Raw genomic sequence first — 26,395 nt, 5'->3', positions numbered from 1 at the left:
CTTCCTCCCATTGCCTTCTCCCTCCCCATAAAGCGACTTAGGGGACGGAAAGACAGGTGGAGATGGGCAATGGGCAATGGGGTAAGAGACCTTCCCTTATCCCTCGCCTCCTCATACATAACTCTAACGGGGAGGGACAAAAGGGAGGGAAGGTGAATAGAAGTAATGTCTGACCATCACACCACCCTGGGGCTTACAACTCCCCATATCAATATTCAGGCCTCGGTTCCCCGCATCTGATATTACATGAGGAAAAACGTCACTCCTTTATTTCACACGCTATTAATTGACCTTCCGTACACGTATTAATTATTCATTGTGTGTAGAAGGTGCGGTAATGAATGGCTAATTGGCTGTGGACTACCTGGCCCAGAGAGGCTGTGTCCATAAATCAGGGATGCGCTAGGTCGGGGGAGAGAAGGGAGAGAAAGAGAAAGAGTAAGGGCAGAGTGTGGATGAGAGCTGGCTGCCAAGTGTGTGTGTGTGTGTGTGTGTGTGTGTGTGTGTGTGTGTGTGTGTGTGTGTGTGTGAGAATGATATTGTACCTTTTCATTTCTTTTCTCTTCGCTTACTTACATACTTTTTTTTCATATTTATTTGATATCTTTGTCTCTTTGTTTCTGTATACATGCACGTACACATATATGAGTCTATTTTTATGTCTGCATGTATGTTTATCTGCCTATATGTATGTATGCATGTATGTATAGGTTATTTTGGATTGGTTAGCTTTGTCCTTATGTATGTTGTTTACTTACTAAGTTGTATGTATGTTTGGCAGTAAGGTTGGCAAATTTTCAGCTTGACTATTTCCAAGCTAGTGTGTCAGCCTCTCTGTCCGCACTCCTTATCTTTTCATCTGTCGGTCGGTGTGTCTGCAACTCGAAAAGCAGGTACGATAAGTATACTTTTTCCCTTACAAGTTAAAGTCCCATTACGTACACGGTTTGTAATCTTACCCAGACAAGAGTAGTTTGTAGGTCACTGCAATTTTTTCCCTGTTAACACTGCTTTTTTGCATGGTACTTCCTTTCCGCCATCACAGCCGTAAAATTTGTGCTTGGGGTGAAATTTGCGCTAATTCCATGGAACAATTACCTTGATTCTCTCCAGTTATCACCTGACACAATTTGATGCTGAGGAGGTGTAAGATAGGGAGTCTCAATGCGAGAATATTGAGTTAATTACACAGATAAGAAAAGGAGAGCAAGTGTGTGTGTCTGTGTATGTGTGTGTGTGTGTGTGTGTGTGTGTGTGTGTGTGTGTGTGTGTGTGTGTGTGTGTGTGTGTGTGTGTGTGTGTGTGTGTGTGTGTGTCTGTGTGTGTGTGTGTGTGTGTGTGTGTGTGTGTGTGTGTGTGTGTGTGTGTGTGTGTGTGTGTGTGTGTGTGTGTGTGTGTGTGTGTGTTAATGGTATTGATACGTGACGGAGCTTGAAGTGAATTTGTGGAGCGAAAGTTTACACAGTACTGCATTGTATGCGCTTCCAGAGAGAGAGAGAGAGAGAGAGAGAGAGAGAGAGAGAGAGAGAGATGAGAGGGTTAGTGTGGGATTAGGTGGGGATTAAAGAGGGCGTGGAGAGAAACTAGTGAAGGCGTGGAAAAGACGTGGGACTAATTGACACCTTCCCACCACGGCTCCAATGACTAATAGCCGGTTCATTAAGCTGTGTTGAAGAACCGCCCCGCACCCAAAGGGATTAGGTCGTCTGGCTGGAAAGGGAACACGGAAGGGAGGGCGGGAAGATGAGAGGAGAATCGGGGGAGTAAGGAAGAAAATGAGTAAAGGTGGGGGGAGGATGTAAAAGAAGGAAGGAATGAGAGTAAGAAGTTGAGTTAAGAGAGAGGAAATTGTAAGCATGGAAGTAGAGAAAAGGGTAGGGCGTGGAAGGATGAAGAGGAGGGGTAGGGAGAAAATGCATGTTCAGGATGGGGAGGAGGAAAATTACATTAAAGAGAAAGGGAGATGAGGAATAGGAGAATCATAGATCATATATTCCCTCTAAAGTAAATTAAACGCAAAACACAAATAGAGATGGTAGTCTAATTAAAAGATAAATGAAGTTATGGAAACCTTTAATCGCATCTCACAGGGACTCGTGCATTCAAAATAAAGCAACTCCTGTATATATTAATCAAGGATGACTGAACGTGCACGGAGAACCCGATCAGAAAATGTTTTAAGTAATTTCGAGGCTCCTAAACTATCTCATGACTACAGGCAGACTGACTAATGCCGTAGACTCCTTACGTGTTTGCCTCAAGCATGAAACCTTAAGATTATTTCAATGTACCATCAATAAAAGCATCTTGAGTCGTTCTTGTGAGTAAGGAAATGAAGGGATGAGTATTCCGGCACTAAACAGACGCGATGGCTTCAGAGCTAACCCCTATACACACAGCTGACGTAACCCTCATATACTACTCAGTTTGATCACCCAAGGTCTTTGAAATGGCAGGCACAATATAGAAACATGACCAAAAAAATCAGATACAAGATGAAAACGGTGATAGAATTATTGGAGTGGTGCCAGTGGGTTCCCTTGCGGTACCCCATCACCCCATCCTTGACCCGCCCCTTTCTGCTCCACTCCCTCGTTGCCCCTCCTGCCTCTCTCCCTCCTCCGCCGCCTGCCGCCGCCTCCTCCTCACCCTAAAAGACACCTTTGTCGATTGTAGTGTGGCTTAAGACAATTGGCCGCCAGCCGCTCAGTGACGGGAGCCTCGTGGAGAAGCGAACTGCAAGTCACAAGACACAATGCACACGCGAACACTGAGCGAGTCCTCCTCCTCCTCCTCCATCTCCTCCTCCTCCTCCTCCTCCTCCTCCTCCTCCTCCTCCTCCTGCTCCTACCTCTTCTTTTCCATGTATTCCTTTGTATTCCTTTGTATTCCATCTGATTCCTTTCCCTCTTTTACATTTCATTTCACTTTCCTCTTCTTTCTTCATCCCACTCATGCTCTATTCTCTTCTCCCTTTTCCTTCTCGTTCTTAGTATCCTTATTTTCATATAATTCTCTTACTTTTCCACCATTCTTCACCATCTCCTCCTCCTCCTCCTCCTCCTCCCCTTCTCCTCCTCCTCCTCCTCCTCCTCCTCCTCCTCCTCTACTTCCACCTATTTCACCACCACAACCCCTTTCCTCCTCCTCCTCCTCCTCCTCCTCCTCCTCCTCCTCCTCCTCCTCCTCCTCCTCCTCCTCCTCCTCCTCCTTTCCCTTACCTCTGAGTGCCCTCTCTTCTCTTCACATTCTTCCCCTATCTATCTCCTTTTTCTTCTTCGCATTTTGGCGTCCTTTTTCCGAGTATGCCCTTCTCCTCTTTCAAATCCTTTCTCTTTCCCTCGTCGTCATTATCTCATTATGTTGCCAGGGTCTCCATATCTTCTCATTCCCTCTTTATTATGTTCTGTAATCATATTCACTTTCTTGTCTTCTGTTATTTTACCTTCCACCTTTCCATTCTTCATTTTTTTTTTTTTTCTGTTTCATCTTTCTGATTCATTTTTTTTTTCTTTATTTTCGTTGACTTGGCGTCCTCGATATCTTCTCTTATTCTTCGTCTTCTTTTTCTCTATTTTCTGCTGTAAGTTTTCAGTCCATCCCTTCTTTAATTAATTTGATAAGTCCTTTGATTATAATTCTCATCATCCCTATCATGTTTCTCCTCCAAAAAATCCTTTCGCTCTCTCATCCACTTTCGTCTCGTATCTCCACACACACACACACACACACACACACACACACACACACACACACACACACACACAGTCTTACACGCACAGTCACTTCCACAGATCTACATAAATTAGTTAACATGAACGGGTTGCTGATCTTGATCCTGTCGCGCAGAGACGTTACGGGAGAACGAGCACGTGTCCTGGAGAGAGAGAGAGAGAGAGAGAGAGAGAGAGAGAGAGAGAGAGAGAGAGAGAGAGAGAGAGAGAGAGAGAGAGAGAGAGAGAGAGAGAGAGAGAGAGAGAGAGAGAGAGAGAGAGAGAGAGAGAGAGAGAGAGAGAGAGAGAGAGAGAGAGAGAGAGAGAGAGAGAGAGAGAGAGAGAGAGAGAGAGAGAGAGAGAGAGAGAGAGAGAGAGAGAGAGAGGAAACAAGCAAATAGACAGTTAATGGAGAAACAGATAGATACACGAAAAACAGATGGACATATTATATATAAGACAGACATTCAGACAGACAGACACAGAGATAGACAGAGGCACAAGCAGAAACACTAAAGAATAGACTCGCAGAAGAAAAAATAACTTGTAAGCAACAAAAAAAACATAAAATGCAAGCAAAACCACACACACACACACACACACACACACACACACACACACACACACACACACCTTACAAGTATAAAAATCCAATTATCTTCCCCAAAAGAGAATAATAATTTTCATTTTCGAGGCAAATTTATAAACAACGTCCAGAGAAAAAGTGAAATAAAGTAACAGCGATTGTGACATTTAAGAACCAAACATCCGGGTTGGTGCTCACAATACCCCCAGGGGCTGTTGAGGGGCGGAGAGGGGGAGGAAGGGGTCAAGGTCATACACGCTAGGGGTCACATAAACTTCATGGAGGAGGATATGGGTGGGTTGGGATAAGGAAGGAGGACGGGACAGGAGCGTGAAGATTGTTAGAATTTTAGGTATATATTTTTCACTGTTTGTCTCTCTCTCTCTCTCTCTCTCTCTCTCTCTCTCTCTCTCTCTCTCTCTCTCTCTCTCTCTCTCTCTCTCTCTCTCTCTCTCTCTCTCTCTCTCTCTCTCTCTCTCTCTCTCTCTCTCTCTCTCTCTCTCTCTCTCTCTCTCTCTCTCTCTCTCTCTCTCTCTCTCTCTCTCTCTCTCTCTCTCTCTCTCTCTCTCTCTCTCTCTCTCTCTCTCTCTCTCTCTCTCTCTCTCTCTCTCTCTCTCTCTCTCTCTCTCTCTCTCTCTCTCTCTCTCTCTCTCTCTCTCTCTCTCTCTCTCTCTCTCTCTCTCTCTCTCTCTCTCTCTCTCTCTCTCTCTCTCTCTCTCTCTCTCTCTCTCTCTCTCTCTCTCTCTCTCTCTCTCTCTCTCTCTCTCTCTCTCTCTCTCTCTCTCTCTCTCTCTCTCTCTCTCTCTCTCTCTCTCTCTCTCTCTCTCTCTCTCTCTCTCTCTCTCTCTCTCTCTCTCTCTCTCACACACACACTGCTCCCTCTGACCCCTGGCCTGGAACAAAGGGGTGAACCAGCATCACTTATTCTCTGATCTCCACCATTGTTACTTTCACCTCCTCGGCCTCTCCACCTCCGCGAGAGTAGCCGCCACCACCCCACACCTCCACTATCCTCACCACCACCCCCTTCACCATTACTAGCACCATTCCTGTAGCCTCCACCCCTCCACCATCATCATTCATTATCATTACCTCTATCATCATCATCGCTACCACTCCCAATGTGTATGGCTATATCAACTGTTGTCATTACCGTCTTCATCATCACTGCTTCTTCGACTTCATGTTTCTCCTCCTCCTCCTCCTCCTCCTCCTCCTCCTCCTCCTCCTCCTTCTTCTCTGCCACCCACATCATGGAAAGAAAGTGTTATTGCGCACGTCAATAAATTAATGATCTGCCGCACGCTCATTACGCAACAATTCCGTCAAGCGAAAGCCACCCACGAAAGTACGTACCAGGAACACACACTACCACCACCACCACCACTAGCACCACCACCACTACTTCTGCAACCATCACCTACCTAAGCAAGCCACGTACCAGCTTCACTACCATAGCCACTAACACACAGACGAACGTTGCTGAAGTATGTATGAGTATAAAAGATCCACGTTCTCTCTCCTTTCCTCCCTCTCTCTCCCTCCCTGCCTGCCTACCTAGCTACCTACCTCTCCCCTCTTCGCTTCTCCATCATGCACCTCTCTCCCTCCCCACACCAGTCTCCTTTCCTCCTTTCTTCCCTCGTCATTGCTCATCCTCGCCACACACACACACACACACACACACACACACACACACACACACACACACCAACTCACTAATAATGAGTCTGAAAAATATATCTCAAGACTCCTGTTCGCTATAATGTCCAGTAACCTCCGCCGCTCCTCTTAATGACATGACCACCGCGACTGCCCCACCGCCTGCCGCCCTTCGTCGTGTGTGGCAGGTCCTCCTCGTCCTCCCACAGCTCGCCTCTCCGTCAGGGACTCCTAAAGTTCATTCTCCTGTCGCCACGGTGGTCTCATTTCGGCAGGAGGGAGAGAAAGAGAGAGAGGGAGGGAGGGGGAGACAGTGGGGGAGGCCCAGGGAGAGAGAGTGAGGGGGCTTCTTGGCGCAGGTTCACAATAGGTTTAATTTTCTCAACTTGGGGAAGTGTAAGAGTGGTGTGCTTTTTGTGTCGGCATCTTTACACCTTGGGGGAAGGAGGAGGAGGAGGAGGAGGAAGAGGAGGACAAGATGGAGGAGGAAGGGGAGGAGGAAGAGGAGGAGGTGCGAGTTTTATGACGTATTATGGTGCAAGTAACGCTGAGGATTGCACACTCCTCTCCTTAGTGAGGCGCTCAGATGCTGCCACCGCCATCTCCTCGCGCCTTGTCGCTGATTTAAGCCTCGTTCACCAGCATACGGGCACGCACATTTGCAGTGGGTCGCGGCTACCGTTTCGAGCATGGCAGCTGTTTTGCCGCTTATTACCTACATTACGAGGCTGATGGTGTTTTCTCTCCTTTCCTCTACCTTATGCTGAAGTGTGTGTGTGTGTGTGTGTGTGTGTGTGTGTGTGTGTGTGTGTGTGTGTGTGTGTGAATGTGATGTGTGTGCAGGATGTGTGTGAGTTGAATTGTGATTTTATATTTATGTAGAGTTTTGTGATTTTATAGAGAGAGATCGAGAGAGAGAGAGAGAGAGAGAGAGAGAGAGAGAGAGAGAGAGAGAGAGAGAGAGAGAGAGAGAGAGACCAATAATGTAAATACAATAAATATGACTGATTGACGGCAAATAGACAAATGAATGAACAAACATAAGGAGAGACAAATAACAATAACAAACAAAAAGAGAGAGACTGAAAGACACACGGACAAACACCAACAGAGTAAGTAAAAGATTCAGAGGGCAAATAAAGAAACAAAGACGCAGAGAGACAAATAAATAGAAAGTGCGACAGAATGGAAGAATGAAGAAAAGTTTCAGAAATTCCTACCCTCCTCTGTGTGTTCCATAAAGGACAACAAAGGTAGAGAAACTTTATCACTCGAAAGAAAAAAAAATGTCACTGGAGAATAGAAAGAAGGTGTCTTGGGGTGCACGTGACGTATGGCGATCTTATGTGAAGAAAACCATAAAGAAAAAAATGCTATTCTAAGTCAGGTAAAGAAAAAAGAATAAGGGAAGAAGTGCAATAGAAAACAGTAATATTTTTTAATGCAAGAAAAAAAAATTCATTATCAAGAGTTAGAGGTCAGCAAGGAATAAAAAAAAACTAATTCTGTAATGGAAAGTTCGAAGGAGTGTGAGTATAAAAATTTCATCACTGGAAAGCTAACGAAAGAGAGAGAGAGAGAGAGAGAGAGAGAGAGAGACAGACAGACAGACAGACAGACAGACAGACAGACAGAGAATGTCGAACTGTCTGACGAACTAACTATCCAACTAAAAGACAGACAGACAGACATATAGCGAACTAACAAACAGACGGAGACTGATTGATACAGACGACGGAGAGACAAAAATAGATAAATATATAAAGACAATGAGACACTTCGATAAAGTGACATTATAAAGGTAGTGAAGTGAAAATAGACAGCCAGACAGACAGATAGACAGGCAGGCAGGCAGACATAATAAGCAAGACAACACGAGAGCTGTCAGCAAAAAGGGAAAAAAAAACAATTATTCTTAAGTATATAGAAATAGATTGGGAGAAAGTTTTTACAGGAAGTTCAGCGTGAGACAAAAACTAGAAAGGCAAGCAAGAATAATAAATGAGAGAGGAAAAAAGAACCATAAGATTATCTCGATGGCAAAGCACAAGAGAAGAGAGAGAGAGAGAGAGAGAGAGAGAGAGAGAGAGAGAGAGAGAGAGAGAGAGAGAGAGAGAGAGAGAGAGAGAGAGAGAGAGAGAGAGAGAGAGAGAGAGAGAGAGAGAGAGAGAGAGAGAGAGAGAGAGAGAGAGAGAGAGAGAGAGAGAGAGAGAGAGAGAAAAAACAGAAGGAAAAAACGAAGTGAGGATAAAAAAAAAAATACACAGCAAGAAAGAGAAAGATAAAAAAGACAAAGAGAACACGATAAGAAGAGAGGTAACTATAATTACACCAACAATCTGATAAGAGAAACACTTTTGCCCACACACACACACACACACACACACACACACACACACACACACACACACAGGGTAAAAAATTGAGCAACACGTGAGATAACAAGTCTTAATTTATCAATGAATCTGCTTTTTTTTATTAGTTGATAGTACACTGATTCCTCTTGTACCATCACGTCCTCCTCCTCCTCCTCCTCCTCCTCCTCCTCCTCCTCCTCCTGTACCCTGGCATCTAGCACTTTTTTCCCTCCTTTCCTCCCTCCATGTCCCCTCCTTCCATTCTCCTCTCCATTTGCAATTCATTCCCCTCCCCCCTTTTCCTTAAAAAAACAAATTAATTTTATTTTATCTCCACCTTTTTTCCCTTCTCTCTCCTCTCTCATGGTGTATTCTATCCGGCCAAAGTGCAGACGCAAGATTGGAGAGTACAGAGTGTGTCGCGTTGAGGGAGGAGCAGGGGCGTGGTCTGGTGTGTGGGTTACGTAGACGGGTGTACGTAGGTGTGAGGAATGGGTGTGGTGTGCGTGGGAGTGGGAATGTGGGCGTTGCAGAGATGAGAGGATAATGCATTTTTGTGGGGGAAGCTGCAAGTGTGTGTGTGTGTGTGTGTGTGTGTGTGTGTGTGTGTGTGTGTGTGTGTGTGTGTGTACCGTTGTTTCTGTGGCTGTTGCTGTGGTTATTGTGGTGTTTGTTTGTATCTCTTGACATTGTGTTCTACGTAATACGATGTTTGTAGCGTGTACTGTATTGCGTACTGTGCTATGGTAGGTTACGGTTATTTGCGGTGTGTTTTGGCGCGTGTCTTACCTTACAGTACTCTCGCAAGGTTACTTAATTAAAGGTAATGCTCTATGCTGCCTATACGTGGAGGTAAAATAAGAGTACTTCATGATTCGCTACCTATGAATGTTTACTACCTTACATTATTCATATTCCTCTGGTGTTGATATACAGACACTTATAGCCCCGTGTGATGATGTGCGCTGCAGTAACTATTAAGAGACATATAGATAACGTGTGGTGTTGCTCCTGATTATCGCCTCTAGGGTAGCGTGTAAGTTACGGCGGCGTGCAGTACTGGCTGGGATTAACTCTGAGGCGAATTGGTTGAGGTGTAATACCATGACGAGAGTGTTACGTGTTACTGAAGGGAGAGTGATGCAGTGTGCTGTAATGTAGCGTGACGTGGTATGCGTGTAAGAGCAGGAGGAGAAGGAGGAGGAGAAGAATAAGGAGGAGGAGGAGGAGGAGGAGGAGGAGGAGGAGGAGGAGGAGGAGGAGGAGGAGGAGGAGGAGGAGGAGGAGGAGGAGGAGGAGGAGGAGGAGGAGAAAGGAGAAGAAAAACAGAAAGAAGTACATGCAGAGGAACAATTTGACATGAGTTGAGGGCATCGGCTTCTTGCGGTATTAGTACACGGATGCTGTGATGTGTGTGTGTGTGTGTGTGTGTGTGTGTGTGTGTGGAGAAGGTGGTATGCTAATGGCAGAACCAGTCGTAACACCCTAAAAACAAAGCACTAGTAATACCGCGCCTCTGCCTCCCTCCCTCGAGCTGCTCACGTCCACAAAACAAGGCCAGCCACTTTCCCCACGCGGATAAATCACTATACCCACCTCGGTGCAGTCAGAAAAATAAGCTAACGGAGGAAATGTGGACAAAGCAACACTCGCCAGTCTGAGAAAATTCCTGCCACAAATAAATATCGAAGGCCAATAATCACAGCACGTTGAGTCTCGCCGGCCAGCATTCATCTCGCCTGCAACAATATGCACATCCAATCTTCCGGGAAAGGCTTTTGTGCATGTTAGATTCGCTCGCACTTCAAGAATCGGTGAGCTCAGGCCGCAATTTTTCAGTGTCAGGAATCAGCTACGCCCTTTACTTATTGTGTGGGTGTTGTTTAAAAGGTGAAGCCGGACTCGTCTCTCCCTCCACGCCCTCAGAGATGGTATCAAGCCACCGTGATAAATTTACTCGACCATATTACCAACACTATTCAAAGTTGTGGACATACTGTGTGTGTGTGTGTGTGTGTGTGTGTGTGTGTGTGTGTGTGTGTGTGTGTGTGTGTGTGTGTGTGTGTGTGTGTGTGTGTGTGTGTGTGTGTGTGTGTGTGTGTGTGTGTGTGTGTGTGTGTGTGTGTGTGAGAGAGAGAGAGAGAGAGAGAGAGAGAGAGAGAGAGAGAGAGAGAGAGAGAGAGAGAGAGAGAGAGAGAGAGAGAGAGAGAGAGAGAGAGAGAGAGAGAGAGAGAGAGAGAGAGAGAGAGAGAGAGAGAGAGAGAGAGAGAGAGAGAGAGAGAGAGAGAGAGAGAGAGAGAGAGAGAGAGAGAGAGAGAGAGAGAGAGAGTGTGTGTGTGTGTGTGTGTGTGTGTGTGTGTGTGTGTGTGTGTGTGTGTGTGTGTGTGTGTGTGTGTGTGTGTGTGTGTGTGTGTGTGTGTGTGTGTGTGTGTGTGTGTGTGTGTGTGTGTGAGTGTGAGAGAGAGAGAGAGAGAGAGAGAGAGAGAGAGAGAGAGAGAGAGAGAGAGAGAGATTCGCGTAGATACACAAGATTTGAGAAGTAGATTATCACACGAAACATGCACACACACACACACACACACACACACACACACACACACACACACACACACACACACACACAAGAGACATGGAGACAGAACACTATGAGCCCCACTCGAATCCTGTAAAATACAACTAGGTAAACACACACACACACACACACACACACACACACACACACACACACACACACGTCAGGGCACTCGACCTTCCCGGATATGTCTGGCGCGCTAGAAAACTTTTTGGGTTTAGTGGATAATGGATATTGCAAAGTTATGCTAAGAAAACACACGGAAACACGAGTTGTAGATTATCCAGCCTTACCTCTAAAGAGAATGACGCAGAACACTAATGCTCCTGATGGGAAACGCTGCATAGTGAATAAGAAAATAGGTAAAGAAAAACTGCTTATAGACTTTGATATATGTCATGCCTCTTAGTAGTATTTCCATCCTGGTTTGTTTGCATTACAGATTAACAACAACATACGAACAACACAAAAGGCAGTCCATGTATAAAACTTACGTACGTACAACACAATCACTGCGTCTCATGTTGTACGTGGGAATCAGAAGGAGACTGTAATCTGACACAACTCTTTCTGTAGTGATTGAATCTTAATGTATGCTCTCTGAATATCCACCTGTGTATTAATGTACCTGTGGAAAACAGTCCGTAAGGAAACATACATAAAACGAACCGCAAAAGAGAGCGAAATGAGAGTGAAAGTTCCCCGTTGAGAAAACAATTAAAGCCTTTAGAAAAAACCTTGCATGGAGCTTCTCGTCGAGGAGTGAGGGATGAAGAGATGTCTTGTAGCTATAAATTATGAGACGCCATAAGATGATAGGACTACTGTGCCTCCTCTTCGTGCACACCGCTCTGAGGGAGGAGGAGCAAAGAAAAGAAGGCCTGCCTTCCTGATGTCTCAATTTGCCACAGGAAAGCTGTGGGGAAAGAGCTATTCACGTCACAAAGCTCTCTCCCTAACATTACATTACAGCAGACAACAGGTCATTTCTGCTAAAAGGATTGTATCAACACACACACAATACAAGTAACACGTAAACTTGAGCAATCACTAATGTTTTTGGGGGTTTTGTTAGTGACCTATATTGTCAGTTATGCAGCTGAGTTTTCCACAAATAAATATTTTCTTCTTCATAATATGAGAACAATTTAATAGAACAAAAAATATAATCGTGACTTTAGTAGAAAAAACACACCAAGAGCAAGACGATACTGAAACCAACACGCGTCGCAGAAAACAAGACTCACGTCGCTCTCAGCACCACAGAAACACGGGGCTAAGCGGTAAACCCACAAGGGAGTGCAGGGGAAAACCACAGGCCGCCACTAACCACTTCATTAGGCGATAATGTAACGGAATTAGGAACGCGTTGGGAGCGCCTGAGGCAGGGGCTGTGGCTGCCCGCGGCGCGCCCCTGCACAAAGGTCACCAACTGATCACTAGGTGTACGTAGGGAAAGAGGTGGAAAAAGCCTTGTGGGGATGACGAGCTGGAGTGCGAGTCCCTCCTCCGCACCCACAGGTTGTGGGGAGAGAATAATGATATGTGGCGGAGGGTGAAAGTTGAGTGATTGATTTAAGGAGCTGTAACAACTGGAGAGGAGCAAAGGGTGAAGGAAAAGACTGACAGTGTTGTTCCTGCTCATGATGGAGGGACGTGAGGGTGAGATCGTTGAATAAGATCATGGAGAGCCATAAAAGTGATAAAGTAGGAAGACAACCAGGTAAGATAGTAGAAATATCTGCTCGGAAAAAAAGTATGATCGATCAGGATTTACTAAGCTATGGATGGCAGAAATAAGTGACGCAAAATACATTATGTAGGTAAAAAAAACACACACACAATGTAACGGTATGGTCTTGACGTTACAGTAATACAAGTAAAACACAAAGTAAAACAAAAAAAATCTTTCTTCTGAACGAGACGTATTGAACCTCGATCTCGGTCTGTCATTTTAAACCGCAAACCTGTTTTCAAATATCAATGTTCAAGTACTTGCTCTTAGTTTCAGGTCATACCATCTGAGTCAATTATTTAAGCACAATCTGGCAAGTACTCTTACTCCTTACGTTGCTTCCATTACGCCAAACAGTACGTATATATGTATCTTCAACTATCTGCAGTGTTTACCGTGCTAGTACTATGCAATCAGAGACAGGTAATACATACATACGATCTAGTGTGCATTACCTGTATTACACCAGAGTGTTTGAAGTGAGCGAAATATCGGTACGTTCACTGCTCCCATTTCTTCCTTCCGCGTTATAAAAATCATCTGAAATTGATAGCATTCATAACTTTGAACGATAGGAAAAACGGATGATGTTCGCAATGCTTTCTGGAAGCCTATCAGGAGCAGAGCACACTTCAATTTATACGAAGCTAATCGTGGCAGCATTTGAACACAGGAATTAGTGGTTCGGAAGTTTACGCCTCGGTGACTTCAATTAGGATAACCTTCCCTTTTTCTTTTAAGCAGATATTGGATGTCTTAGGTGGCAGCACGCTAAACACAGGCCTCACTAATTAATACATAACAGTTACTGCAGTATCTCAGAGGAAGCTCCAAGGAAGCTCCCAATCACGTGACCAGGCGCTTGGAACTGCTGCGTATCATAACGAACAAGAGCGAGGAGGATAGAAATGAAAAGAAATCCTCCCACTTACCAGAAAAGTGAAACTTAGGTGCAATTTTCGTGCTTAGCTTACAGTTTGCTGATTCATGAGTTTCAATACCAAAGCAGTTTACATTATAACCACGGAACTCGATATCCGTTGCTTTATTTTTCTATATTTAATGAATATCTGTGAGGAAAAAGTTGTAATTTGATGTGAACCAGCTGTTAGTCTCGAAACCTGTTAATCTGTCATAAATATGACAACGAAGAGAGTGAAACCATGTTTCTTATCACCATCTCAGAATTTTTTCCCTATCTCCCACATGGTGACAACTTGAGATGGATTTTAGTTGCTTAGATAAGGAAAAATTGATAAAGGTAACTGAAAAATTAAAACGATACAAGGCAGTGATTTCGAAATAGTGAAACAATGAAGTAGTGAAGATCCAACCTTTACCGTCTACGGCGTTCCTCCTTACCACCACCACTTATTAACAGGAGTGCTACCGGTATCGCAAGAATCTCTTCCTTCTTCTCTCCAAATCAAGGAAAGTACGTGTTTTCTTGACGATGGTAAGCATTTTTCATTGATATTTGTCATGATGAAATTGTGTTCAAATATTGGTATGAAAGATCAATGGAGGCATTTATTAGTGTATTGTTGATGAGAATAGTGGTCGTTTGCCTGTCAAGAAAAGTGCAGAAAGTGATGAAAACAAAGTTAAGTCCAGAAAGTGATGAAAACAGTGATCTTTTTATCGCTACTTTACGAACATGTCTTCTTGTGTACTTGGTAGAAGAGGTAACATTATCAGGAGCAATACGTAAGGTGAGGAGAGGAGATGAAAAGCGAATATAATGAAGCTGGAATTGACTATACAATGAATGATAATGACTGGGAAGACTGTATAATATGATTTCATGGCGAGTATTTATCAATGTCCTGCACTGCTGAACGATGAGGGTTAGAGGTTAATAATAAATGAATGCAGATCTCATTTTGATAGGCATTGTTCCGTCATTTGAGATAAACTTACGACCCCATCGTATATATCAACAATTTTAGGTAGTATAAATTATCCAGGGAAAATCGCTTATATTTCTTCATGATTATTGCCTAATGTTAGACTAATGATCCTTAGGTAGAGTCTTAAGTGGTAACACTTCCCCTCCCCCCAATGCTAAAAGGTAACTGCTGAGGTCTTGGTAACATCGTTTGAGTGAGGTTAAGAAATGACGGGCTTTCTCAAGGTTTAGGAAAGGAAAATGAGAGGCGGATTTTGAGAAAACTAGTATTATTTTTTTTTCTTTAGTAAATGGCGTTGAAGAGTATCTATTGAGGCGCGATATTTGAAATCCTACTACTTTCTGCCTCCTCCCGCCGGCACAGAGACCGAGCTGCCAACCACTCCTCGTTACTACCGGGATCAGTGGTCTTATCCCTTCAACCATCGGCATATTTGTGGCGAGGCGAGTGACATCGATTGGTAGTTATAATTTCAACAGTGTGCATAAAGCAGGGTGGGCAGGACTGGAAAGTGTATTTACAATGCCATTCTTAACATTATCATTGGGCTGCACGTATCACTGACATCGATCAGTGATTATATATGAATGCAGTTGCATCTAAACATCAAGTAATTATTATTATTATTCATTCAGTATTACCAATGAGACTTAATGGTTGGACGTGTATTTATTAAATTCACAGGTTACGTTCAAAGACTCATTTAGCACGACACGAAACATTCTTCTTTGCCTTTATAGTAATGAAGTAATTGTCGAACTAAAATTCCGTCAGAAAAATTAACCTTAGGGGCATCTACAACCTGGGCATCTACAACCTGTCTGATGTACTCGCCCAGCGCGACCCCGAGGCGTGTGCTGAACTCCTCTCTGCCTCTCCTGCTCCCTTACTGCCTTCGTCATGGTACACATACTCTCTCTCTCTCTCTCTCTCTCTCTCTCTCTCTCTCTCTCTCTCTCTCTCTCTCTCTCTCTCTCTCTCTCTCTCTCTCTCTCTCTCTCTCTCTCTCTCTCTCTCTCTCTCTCTCTCTCTCTCTCTCTCTCTCTCTCTCTCTCTCTCTCTCTCTCTCTCTCTCTCTCTCTCTCTCTCTCTCTCTCTCTCTCTCTCTCTCTCTCTCTCTCTCTCTCTCTCTCTCTCTCGATAACATAAAAGCATCTTGAGACATTTTCTTTGATAGGAAAAAGAAACTTTGGGAAATATAGTTGCATAATTAGCAAAGCATTCAAATGTGACAAGATTTCAGTGTTAGCAGTGACATCCTTGTTTCTTTTTTTCAGAATTTGTTTCCTGAAAAATCTAGGCAGAGCTGCTCAAGGATGGTTGTTTTTTATAGTCGTGTGGTGCCAGGAAGCCTTGTAAGGATGGATGCCTCAGCGTGTGGGTATCTTCCCTGGCAGAAGTGATCGAGTTACGGAGAGGCAAGGGGAATGTTGGTCAGGGGCTGGTTGGAGTACTTGCGTTCTGTGCCTCACTGACTACCTGGGCCTGGTAAGTACGTACATCCAAAGCTGTCTGACAAGTGTGAACAAAAGTGCCGATGAACACATGGAACACACTACAAGACCCTTGATAGTAAACCTTAACGATCTAAAAGTATAAAGGTGTGAAGATAATGCGAGATGTTAGAATAAAAAAATCTACAAGGATGCAAGTCTTGTTGCTTGCGAGGATTACATAAAAGCTTTTAATATAATGTGTGTAGATTAGATCTAATCAATGGTCTGAATAAATCTTTATCAAATATATCTTAATATTTGTGTCCAGAAGGATGATGGACTCGTACGTCACTGCCAAGTGTATCATGACACCCTTCACTAAAATATGCGCGTGTTGGGAGTTCAAACAACAGGGTTCATCATTTGAATACTGGTTACACTGTGGAAATATATTTGGAACACTTACAAGCTTACAACATTACTGACTTTTTTTCACAGAATTGGTGAGTCAGTATGGACGAGGGTGGAGAGCAAGGCTTCCCTACACTCCTCGCTGCTGATGGCTAACACTGGGAACAAGAAGTCTGTCGCTGAGGTATGCTCTATTCCTAGGAGACATCATGGTTACATTTATATCAAAAAGCTAATATGTTTTTTTAAGGAAGTGGAGTTGGTTTTTTATTGATTCTGTTTTCTTTATCAGTGACCCTCCTCAGTTAGCCTTCATTGAGACAGACTGATAGAATACAGATACGCTTAATGTTTTTAGGTTGTTGAGGTTTTGTACTCTTGAAGGCTACAAGTGGGGGGGGGCCCCTTGTAGCCTTCAAGCATTCATGATGAGTCCTAAAGTGTAAAATGAACGTGAAGGCCCCTCGCTGTACCTCAGCGACTCTCAGACTTATTGTGCGACTATCAGACTTAGTGTGAGAACTGTCGAGAATGTTTTACGTGGGCAGTTATTTAAGGTTATTGGCGATTAAGTCTTGAGTGGTTTTTTGCTTGTTATTGTGAAAAGCGTGAAAGGTGGCCAATGAATGTCCTCAGTGCATGCTTATTTAAAAAAAAAAAAAAAGCACAGCAAAAAGCTCTTTTAAAAGAAGCAACCCTCAGCAGTCTCTATTGTAGTGTTTTGATCCATTCACAAAGTAATTTCAACTCGTAATATTATCTAATCTTACCGGTTTCACGCCCGACGTATTGTTATCTTCCATTAGCTTTCTCATCTCTTCCTGCTTCATGAAACGTACCATCAAAACATAATTTTTTAAAAGATAGTTGCATATGTTCCTTTATGTATGACGTGATATGATGTCAAAAGTATATCAAACTCTGATAACAAACGTTGCATATAAATTTTTCTACGTGGAAAAGCATGCAAGATAGAAGATGCAAATCAGGGTTTCAAAAAGAAATGCAAACGATTTCCCTAAAAAGAAAACAAAGTTAGGTGAGAAAGCTCTAGTCGCTCTGATCTCAGTGTCTGATACAGACTCTCAGGATTCAAGAATTAATTAGGGATCTTTTGGTTTGACTTAAGGAAATTGTGTAAGATCCGTACTTCTATTGCAGCCATTCATTTACAGCGCTAATACAATATGCTAATATGCATTGAGCGATAAGTGTAAGACGGGAAAAATGGTCAGCTCGGAGGGAAGTGATTTTAATATTGCCGAGTATCCACGAAAACTTAAATGTCACTCACGATAGTGCCAACATGAGTAGTAAATCAATGTCGTTAGACATGTTAGCGGTTGTCTATGTGCCCAACCTGAAATCTTTACCGAGTAGTGATGAAACAAAAAAAACAAAAAAAGTCAGGAGAGGTAGGCTATGAATTGGTGACTATGTAAGACCGACTGACTCTCTCCATGAAATTAACCTGTTTCTGGGAGTTTGACTTGCAAGGAGTTAAGAAGTAAAGAAATAGTTCATTCACCACTCATCGACCACTTACGAACACGACTTAGACCTCGACTAGCTTTCTCCACCCAAGGCTTCTTGCCGTCTCGTGATTTCTTTGAGTACTAAAACAGTGTAGAATACGACACTGGATAACTTGTTTAACTCAAGGCTTTGTAATTCAAGAGCAAAAATACTGGCTTCCCGCAGGGTCTGCACACTAATTATCTGTTTTCTCCATGCGGGTTTAGCTAACATCAGTTATTACACACGTTTTAAGAAAGCGTTTGCATATTAACACTTAGTAGACAACCTTTTTTCCATTGGGTATTTTTACTGAATGTATGAAATATACCAGACCCTTTATGAAATATTAAAATGCACAGAAGAACGTTTCTTATAAGAAGTGGCAACAAAAAAAAAAAGCTTTCTCCAATATAATTTAATATACTAAAGTGTAACTGTCTTAGCCCACGGCAGGTTTCTCTCCACCCTCCAGGGAAGAGTTGCAGAACAGCAGAAAATAGTGTTTGAACCAAAAAAGTAGACGCTTCGATGGCAATAATGGGCCAATGATACACAGGAAAAAAGCTCAGAACAGCTAGTAATTGATTCGATGCGAGAAGGAAAAAAAACACGACGCTTATAAGAATAGCAAGCAATTCTAACATACTCAACCACATGTCCTTGTAATTTTTCGCAACGACGACTCCTAACAGACGCAAGTAATTAAAATATGTTTGCAAAGAGGTCTGAGGGACATCCTTGTTAGACAGCTCGATAAAACATTCTTCACGGACGGAAACTAGGAAAGAAAATGCATAACAATCTATGTAAGTTTTCTTTTGTCCGCTAAAAGCTATCATGTCTCTCTCCTTCTGGCTCTGCGTGAGGTGGATTTTCTTTGAAAAATATAATTATGATATTTATTTAAGATAAGTAGATAGATAAATTAAATCAATTTATTATTTTAATTACTTGTTTAGATCGATTTTTAAATCTAGATTTTTTATTTACCTCATTTATTTCTAATTTGCATTAATCCTTGTTTGTTTCCACTGGTTACTCATTTCTCTTATATGATTATCAAACTTGCCCAATATGAAATATTATCCAGCGCGGATTTCTTGAAATATAATATAAACAGGACGGATATTTATTTTAATTGTATCTGTTTTAAAGTAACTAACTCATTTAAAAGAATTAAAGTTCATTATTAAACTTAATTATCAACAGAAGACCTGACGCTCGTTTTACTTTTTGATGAATTTGAATATTTTTCTTGAAAGAGATTGCAATGGAGTCACTGGTGCCCGACCAGCTACAGGATCAGTACATTCCGTATAAGGAGGCAGTAGTGTTTCAAAATATGGTTGTCTAGTCGGTTAAGTTATTCTTAAATATATAAGAGAACAGACAAACTTTCAGTTTGTCATGAATCGTATTAAATCAGCCAGTCTGTAATACCAAATGTTAATAATAATTTAAATATATTTTTCTTGTAATAAGTTTATTAGACGTTAGATACAACCGATTTATATGTTTATGCCACATCCAGCAATGTCTGATGATAGTGGCGATAGTGATACGCCTTAGGACAGACGGATCAAGGAGAGGAACAAAAATATAAATACTAAGGAATTAGTGACACGTCTTAGGACAGACGGATCAAGGAGAGTAACAAAGTATATAATATACTAAGGAATTAATATAATTTTTTTTTCTGAAGTGTTAGCCCTACTTCTAAAGTTTCAAATATGCTTGCTAGTTGTTGGTACATTATAGCAAAACTATTAGTGATATATACTACCATCATGATTACTATGTTACTTTCTTTTGAATGATGTATGGGACGTATCATTGTGTATAGTCATTATCATTTTAAGTGTATAATATTAATATAACTACTCTAAGTTACAGCTACAGAAGTAGAAAAATCCTTGGGTCAGTGCAGGCACCAACCTCGCCTTCTTTCTGTGCTGTCTTCCTTATATTCCCTGTACAAATTACACGCAGCATCAACTTCCCCTCCCCTAATGAGACGACACCGAAGGGCCCCCCAAATGGCGTAAAAAAAAAACTGTACGAAAGTCGAAAATACTCCATAGACTCTCCGGAGATTCTGTAGTAGGGTAACCAATATGTAAAAATAAAAAAAAGTTTTGTCACGTTTTTCAAGTATTTTTTTTTTTTGGCTTACTCTAAATACAATTTTTTAGGCCATTACGGGGCCACTTTCTGCCGTCTTAGTGAGGTGGGGGCCTCAACTTGCTTTCTCTAGTCGCAGTGAGGTGAGATATTGTCCGTCTAATTGGTACAGGAAAAACAATCAAAATCCAGTCCGAGGCGAGCACTTTTGTCCCATCTTCAGTGGTGCACGGAACTTGGGAAGCTGATCACACCAGTTTCCTCAGCCACTGGAGACCAACTTTCTCCATTGGTGATGCTAGTCCAATTCGGAAGACTGACTGGTGATATAATTCTTCCATCATCACACTATTGAGAGAGAATACAGGTTAATTGTTAGTGTCACCATCCATGAAAATGTAGATTCTTGGAAACTAAGGCAATTTTTAAAAATAGTTCTCCTCCTATCATCTCAACAAGATGCTGTATTTAAACATCCCGTGGTACAGTGGAACCATGCGTGCTTTGGGGTCCGAGGGGTCTCCAAGCGAACGGGTTCGAATTGGGCTTCCTTACTCGGGGTTTGAGATAGGAGGTAACACAAAAAGGTACCTCCCTTCGCCCATAAATTCCCGTAAAAAGACCACTTGGTATTAGTAATAAAAAAGAAACGAGACCTATCTATCAGTCTCTACCTAACGCAATATACTTACTCTCTTATAGATTGTTCAATATTCTTATTTTGTCTTTCATATAATAAACTAAAAATTATTCTTTAATATTTTTTTGCTTAGGTGGGGAACCGGACAAAGGCAACAAATATTAACTAAAAAGACGCCACTAAAGTGCTTGGGACTAATATTTTTTTGTTTAAAAGGCAAACAGGGCAAGCAAGGGTCATAAATATTAACTGAAAAAAAACTCACCGAGATGCTAGTCCCCCAACAGGGTCAAAAGAATCGGCCATATATAGGGATAAATCTCATGAAACTCGAGAAATCTACCTCTGAAATGAACTCAAGTCATAGGAAGGTGAAAATAAAAAAAGCAGGCAGGGAGCTCCAGAGTCTACTAAAAAAAGATGAATGATTGAGAACAGCATTAAAGAGATGGACAGAAAAAGGATATGATAAAAGAAGAAAGTTCAGTGTGAAGCAGCAGTAGGAGGAGATGCACGCAGTAAGTAAGATCAGAAGAACAGTAGGTATGAAAGTAACGGAAGATAAAACAATGCGACAGTGAGAATGAGACTGAGGCAGTCATAAGAGGAGTTGATGAGACGAAGAACTTTTTATTAAATCCCGTCTAAAAATAATACTTCGAGTGAAACCGCCCCTCTTTCCACCTTAAACATTTGACACATACTCTATACATGGACGGATAAGCTCCCCTGTACAGAAATAGCAGTTGTGGAGGAGGAGAGGTGAGAAAAACTATTGCAGACGACTCAAAACACCTAATTTCATGGAAGTTCTTTTTTTTCCTAGAGATGAAACGAAGTTTCAACCTCATATTATATAAGTAAAGGAAAGACCGATGATGTTCAGCGTAGAAGATGGAGGCAGAAGTGTCATTCAAAACAAGGAAATACTTGACTTGATTGTGTCGAACTGATAGGAATTGAGTTCCTGGGGCATTGCTGGGCCATTGAATAATAAATATTAAGTTTGCTTTGGCTTTCCTGCGTGACCTGTTTAGTTTTTGCAGAGTTGATCGTCAATGAAAAAACGTGGAAAAGTTTAGGGTGGATAAGAAAATGTTTAACTTAAAAGATCTTCGATGAATAATAGGAAGAGAGTGGGGTGACAGGATAAAAGCCAGACCACCACCACATAATAGATCTAGGATAAGAACAGCAGCAGTTTACCACAAAGAAAAATTAAATAAAGTTGCAGAGAGGATATACGTCGTAGGAGGGTCCTTTGAAGATCTTTTTTTTTTCTAGACTCTCGGAAGCCTTTGGTATGTCTTAAGCAACAGCAAATGATTCACTAGAATTTGGTGAACAAGATTAATTAAGGAAAACCAAAAGATCACCACTCGATCAGATGGAAGATTGTGAAGTGACATCTTTAAGAATCTTCCTGTTGAGGATAGATACTTTTTTGATAGGCAAGAAATTGAAGCAATAGAAAAGTAGTTTTTAGGATAAGAACGGTAAAAGGCTGAATGTGAGCAAACTTCCAGCAAGAAGGAAAGGGAGATGGTATAAGAGTTGAAGGAGTTTACTTATACTTACATCACATGCGCCACAACTCCATGAGAAAGCGACCCTGCAAGAGACTCCCTATCTTCTCTTCCGCTACTGTAACTGTTGCAAGCTACGCCAATTCTCTGAATTCTTCATAGTAAACTTTTCCCATCAAACACTTCCTTTTATCTTGGTGGCTTTATAGGTGTATGCAGGCACCATGAGCACCACGAAGGAACAGTCTTTCAGAAAACACCTACATTACGTCGTCGCCAGTCATTGTTCTGCAAGAGAAATCAAACTAAAAGTTCTGCACAGACATGTCTTAGACATTTAGCTACTTACATATACTTCTTCTGACCACAATACCAAAGAGAAAGAATGGATCTCCTACATTGCCAAGGCAAGAGTTGTCTAGAAGATAGCAGAACTCTTATGTTTAGTGCCAGAAAAAGTGTTTCCTCCACAGCCAGAAATTCAAGTTTGTGTAATCAGTATTAAGCTGACAAGGAAGACAAGAAACTGGAGGTATTTGAAGGTTTGGAAAAAAAGTTAATGTTATCAACTAACAGGAGGGGGGTGGAAACCTTGGACTGGAAACCTGGTGGTGATATTTTTTTAGTGTTCACCTTAAGGAACATTGTGTAGCACATTTGAAACTTATTTCATTGGTTGGTGGCAAATTGTTCTAGGTAATTCAATTAGATATAAAACCATCACCCAAAGAATGATTAAAAAAGTACACTTCAATATGCTTAAATAAAAAATTTGATCACATTACATGCTCTAGATTAGTTCTACACAGCAACACACTATTAAAAACAAGCGCGCTAACACGACCCAAGTCTTGCTACACTCATCCCTTACTGTCAAACACGACGTAATGAAACGGCACAAAAATTCGCGTAATAGTGCATTTGTTACTACTCTCTTAAAAAAATGGAAAGTAATTTTATATTACAGTCATTAGAACACTTCACTTAAGAAACCTGTATTTAAGGAAAAGTTTCCCTAATTAAGAGGAATTGGAGCTATTCTTCGGATTTTCTTTATGATACAAGTTTTTTTGGCTCTGCCGCCACACGACCATGTGCACAACAACCCTTACAAATAATTGCATGTTCCCCTTACAACTAACAACTATTCTACCTCCACAAATCATAAAGTCAAAACAGTTACTTCCATAATACCAGCACTGAAAAAGCACGCGGAGACTCAATCTCGTCCAACGAAGTCTGTATGATAACTGGCGAGCCTGCCTCTTTCCTGCTCCGAAACACTATTCGTTTTCTTCTGTAAACCATCGAATACGTTAAACTAATGAGACTTCCGAAATGTGAAGCAAAATCCAAAGTGAAATTTAAAATATGAAGAGCTTCATTGATTACCTCCCAAGTAATTTCAATAATGATCATTCATTGAGAAATATTTGAGTAATTGCAATTTAATAAAATCATTCCCGACTTGACTCATCCGTTGATACAAGGGTTCACAGATCTCGTCAACATTTTGATTTACTGCCTTGTATCTCACACATCCTCTATATTTACATCTTCAACGAGGTCATGTAAGTCTTCCGCTCTTTGTACTTCAACATAACCCCATTCTTTAAATGCTTGGAAAGAAACAACGAAACCCTTCAAGAACTAAGGGGTTCTACATCGCCTCGCTAAGTTCTTGCCAGCTTGGTAACTTCCCGGTGGGTGATTCAGACTCGGTCAGCCTGTTAGGGGAAGACTCACGCACAATGGTATTATGGGAACGCTAAGACTTATTTCGATTCTATTTCATTCGATATATTGTATAGTTGGCCATCTTTGCTCTCCTACATCTTTACTGTGAGTCATTTACACACACCAAACGCCTATACTTAGCTAAATCTCGCTGTGGAGCTTGTTTAGTGTTCTTTGCTACTTAGACTCCATGCGAAGAAAAGCCTAAGCAAGAACATTAAACTTACTTCTGTGTCTATAAAGTTACTAATTTATAGATACCACCATCATAAATTTCAAACTCAGAGCTAGCATTAACAGGTTCAAACTAAGCCGTGAACTGTTTCACGGAGACCATAAAAAAAAAAAATGGCAGGAAAAACAAGTGTCGATATCTTTTACAGAACTGTGAAGCTTTTTCCAAAAATAAATAACCGTTTGGTATGTATGAAACATGTATATCTCACGAGTAGGTACCTAGATTCATGATGAATACTAAGGACGCTGTCATTAACAACATATGCTCCTGTTAGTTAAACATCTAATAGGCTATCGAAGACTGGCATGATTAGCAACACCACAACTCTTCCCACCTGATCAAGCTGTAGTTTATAGTTCCACCTTTCTCTCTTTCCAAACCACACGACCAACTGACTCATCACTCTCACTCCGGAGCTCAAACCAGGAGACTGCCAAACCTCCGGGGCTTAATTTGCCGCCTCACCAATTCTAAGATTGAGACTTCTCCGATGTAGATAGTAAGAAAAGAGTCCATAAAATGGTCACACTTTTGGAGACCGTGTGGAGAGAAGCAATCAACATAATAGTCCCAAAAATATAATGTTTGTAATGTGTGTATAACCTTTCTTGTTTTTCAATGATGACCCTGTTCAGCTCTGACTCTGCGACCTCATACATAATACCTTCTAAATTAAAAGGTAACAACGTTTTGTATAAATGAGGAATTAAAACGTGTACTTAGGTTGTATTGTGCACTGTTCAAATATATGTAATGTACTACTTCATGACAATTAGATAGTAAACATGAATTCCTTCAAGGAAATCGGCCAATATTTTCATAGCCATAGGCGATACTTTTATTTTTTGTTTTGTTTTCTGAGCCCGTGCGCTCACACACACACACACACAGGCAAGGGGCGTCACCCTGCTCAGCGGCTCTCAGTCCGGTCGTGTCTTGTCGGCCGTTGTAAATGCTATTTTTTTACGCTAATTATTTGTTTTCATATGAACAAGTCTGCAGTCAGCAAATAAGACAATAAGAAAATAGAAAATTATTATCAAGCAAGTGCAGTCAAGACGTTTCTACAATAAATAATACTTCTACAACTTTCTTGTTATAATCCCATGAACACCTTCGTAATAAAAGTGTATGTTCATCATTAGCGGAACACTTCATCCACAGCTTCGGTGATACATAAATACAAGCGCAATGCGTTCAAAATAGTATAACGAAGCGAAAGTGTAAAGATAAAAATGTTGGACGGGGCACCTGACCGACCAAACTCCTTGGATTCCCTCACATGGAAGCAATACCCAGGCCACCAGCACCACCGCCGCCATTACCACCACCACCACCACCACCACCACCTACACTCCAGGCCGGCCGTGTGCACCTTGCTCCCGGCCAAGCCACCACACCAGGACCGCTACCTCCTCACGGAAACTCAGCAAGATAATAATGTATGGGTTTTTATTTTCTATTCCCTTAATCTATGCAATCAGATAAACAGGATCGTACTTGCATGCCCATCATATAAATTCTGCAGGGAAACTAATGTGCCTTTCCTTAAAAATTCATATTCTTTTACTTCCTTTTCCCGAAACCATAAGAAATAGAAAAAAAAAATCACACTTATTTTCGTGAAATTTCTCAATAGATCAGGATTTTTAACGCGATCATGACAGTTATTAAAAAGAGCCAGCCTGGGTCCCTTATAATTACACACGGCTGGAAATAATTTTTGAAAAACTATTAATTTAGCAAGTGAGTATGAAGAACCGAAGTCTGGAGAGAGAGAGAGAGAGAGAGAGAGAGAGAGAGAGAGAGAGAGAGAGAGAGAGAGAGAGAGAGAGAGAGAGAGAGAGAGAGAGAGAGAGAGAGAGAGAGAGAGAGAGAGAGAGAGAGAGAGAGAGAGAGAGAGAGAGAGAGAGAGAGAGAGAGAGAGAGAGAGAGAGAGAGAGAGAGAGAGAGAGAGAGAGAGAGAGAGAGAGAGAGAGAGAGAGAGAGAGAGAGAGAGAGAGAGAGAGAGAGAGAGAGAGAGAGAGAGAGAGAGAGAGAGAGAGAGAGAGAGGAGGACAACTTGAAGATAACGCATTGAATTAAGGAAAATAGTAACGCATTGAATTATGAACTGTTTAGGGTAGAGAGAGAGAGAGAGAGAGAGAGAGAGAGAGAGAGAGAGAGAGAGAGAGAGAGAGAGAGAGAGAGAGAGAGAGAGAGAGAGAGAGAGAGAGAGAGATTAAGTAAGTAA

General features: G+C 41.8%; 2 long non-coding RNA genes across 5 annotated transcripts in view; one reads left to right on the top strand and one right to left on the bottom strand.

The window, feature by feature from the left end:
• LOC123504028 overlaps positions 1–19,862 on the top strand; it is a 41,003-nt gene extending 21,141 nt beyond the window's left edge. For 2 of the 4 annotated variants that reach the window (XR_006674684.1, XR_006674686.1), the window contains 3 exons: positions 15,813–16,023; positions 16,470–16,566; positions 19,794–19,862. This is a non-coding gene — a long non-coding RNA (uncharacterized LOC123504028). Of the gene's footprint in view, positions 1–15,812; positions 16,024–16,469; positions 16,568–19,793 lie in introns of those variants that run through there. The other 2 variants (XR_006674683.1, XR_006674685.1) reach the window with 2 other exon arrangements.
• LOC123504027 overlaps positions 19,365–26,395 on the bottom strand; it is a 58,582-nt gene continuing 51,551 nt past the window's right edge. Inside the window, exons 5-6 of the long non-coding RNA XR_006674682.1 lie at positions 22,240–22,475; positions 19,365–20,369 (exon numbers count right to left, since the gene is read on the bottom strand). This is a non-coding gene — a long non-coding RNA (uncharacterized LOC123504027). The remainder of the gene's footprint in view (positions 20,370–22,239; positions 22,476–26,395) is intronic.

Source organism: Portunus trituberculatus, chromosome 15, assembly GCF_017591435.1.
Source record: "Portunus trituberculatus isolate SZX2019 chromosome 15, ASM1759143v1, whole genome shotgun sequence".
Taxonomy (NCBI): Eukaryota; Metazoa; Arthropoda; class Malacostraca; order Decapoda; family Portunidae; genus Portunus; species Portunus trituberculatus.
This window is presented reverse-complemented; position numbering and strand designations above follow the sequence as displayed.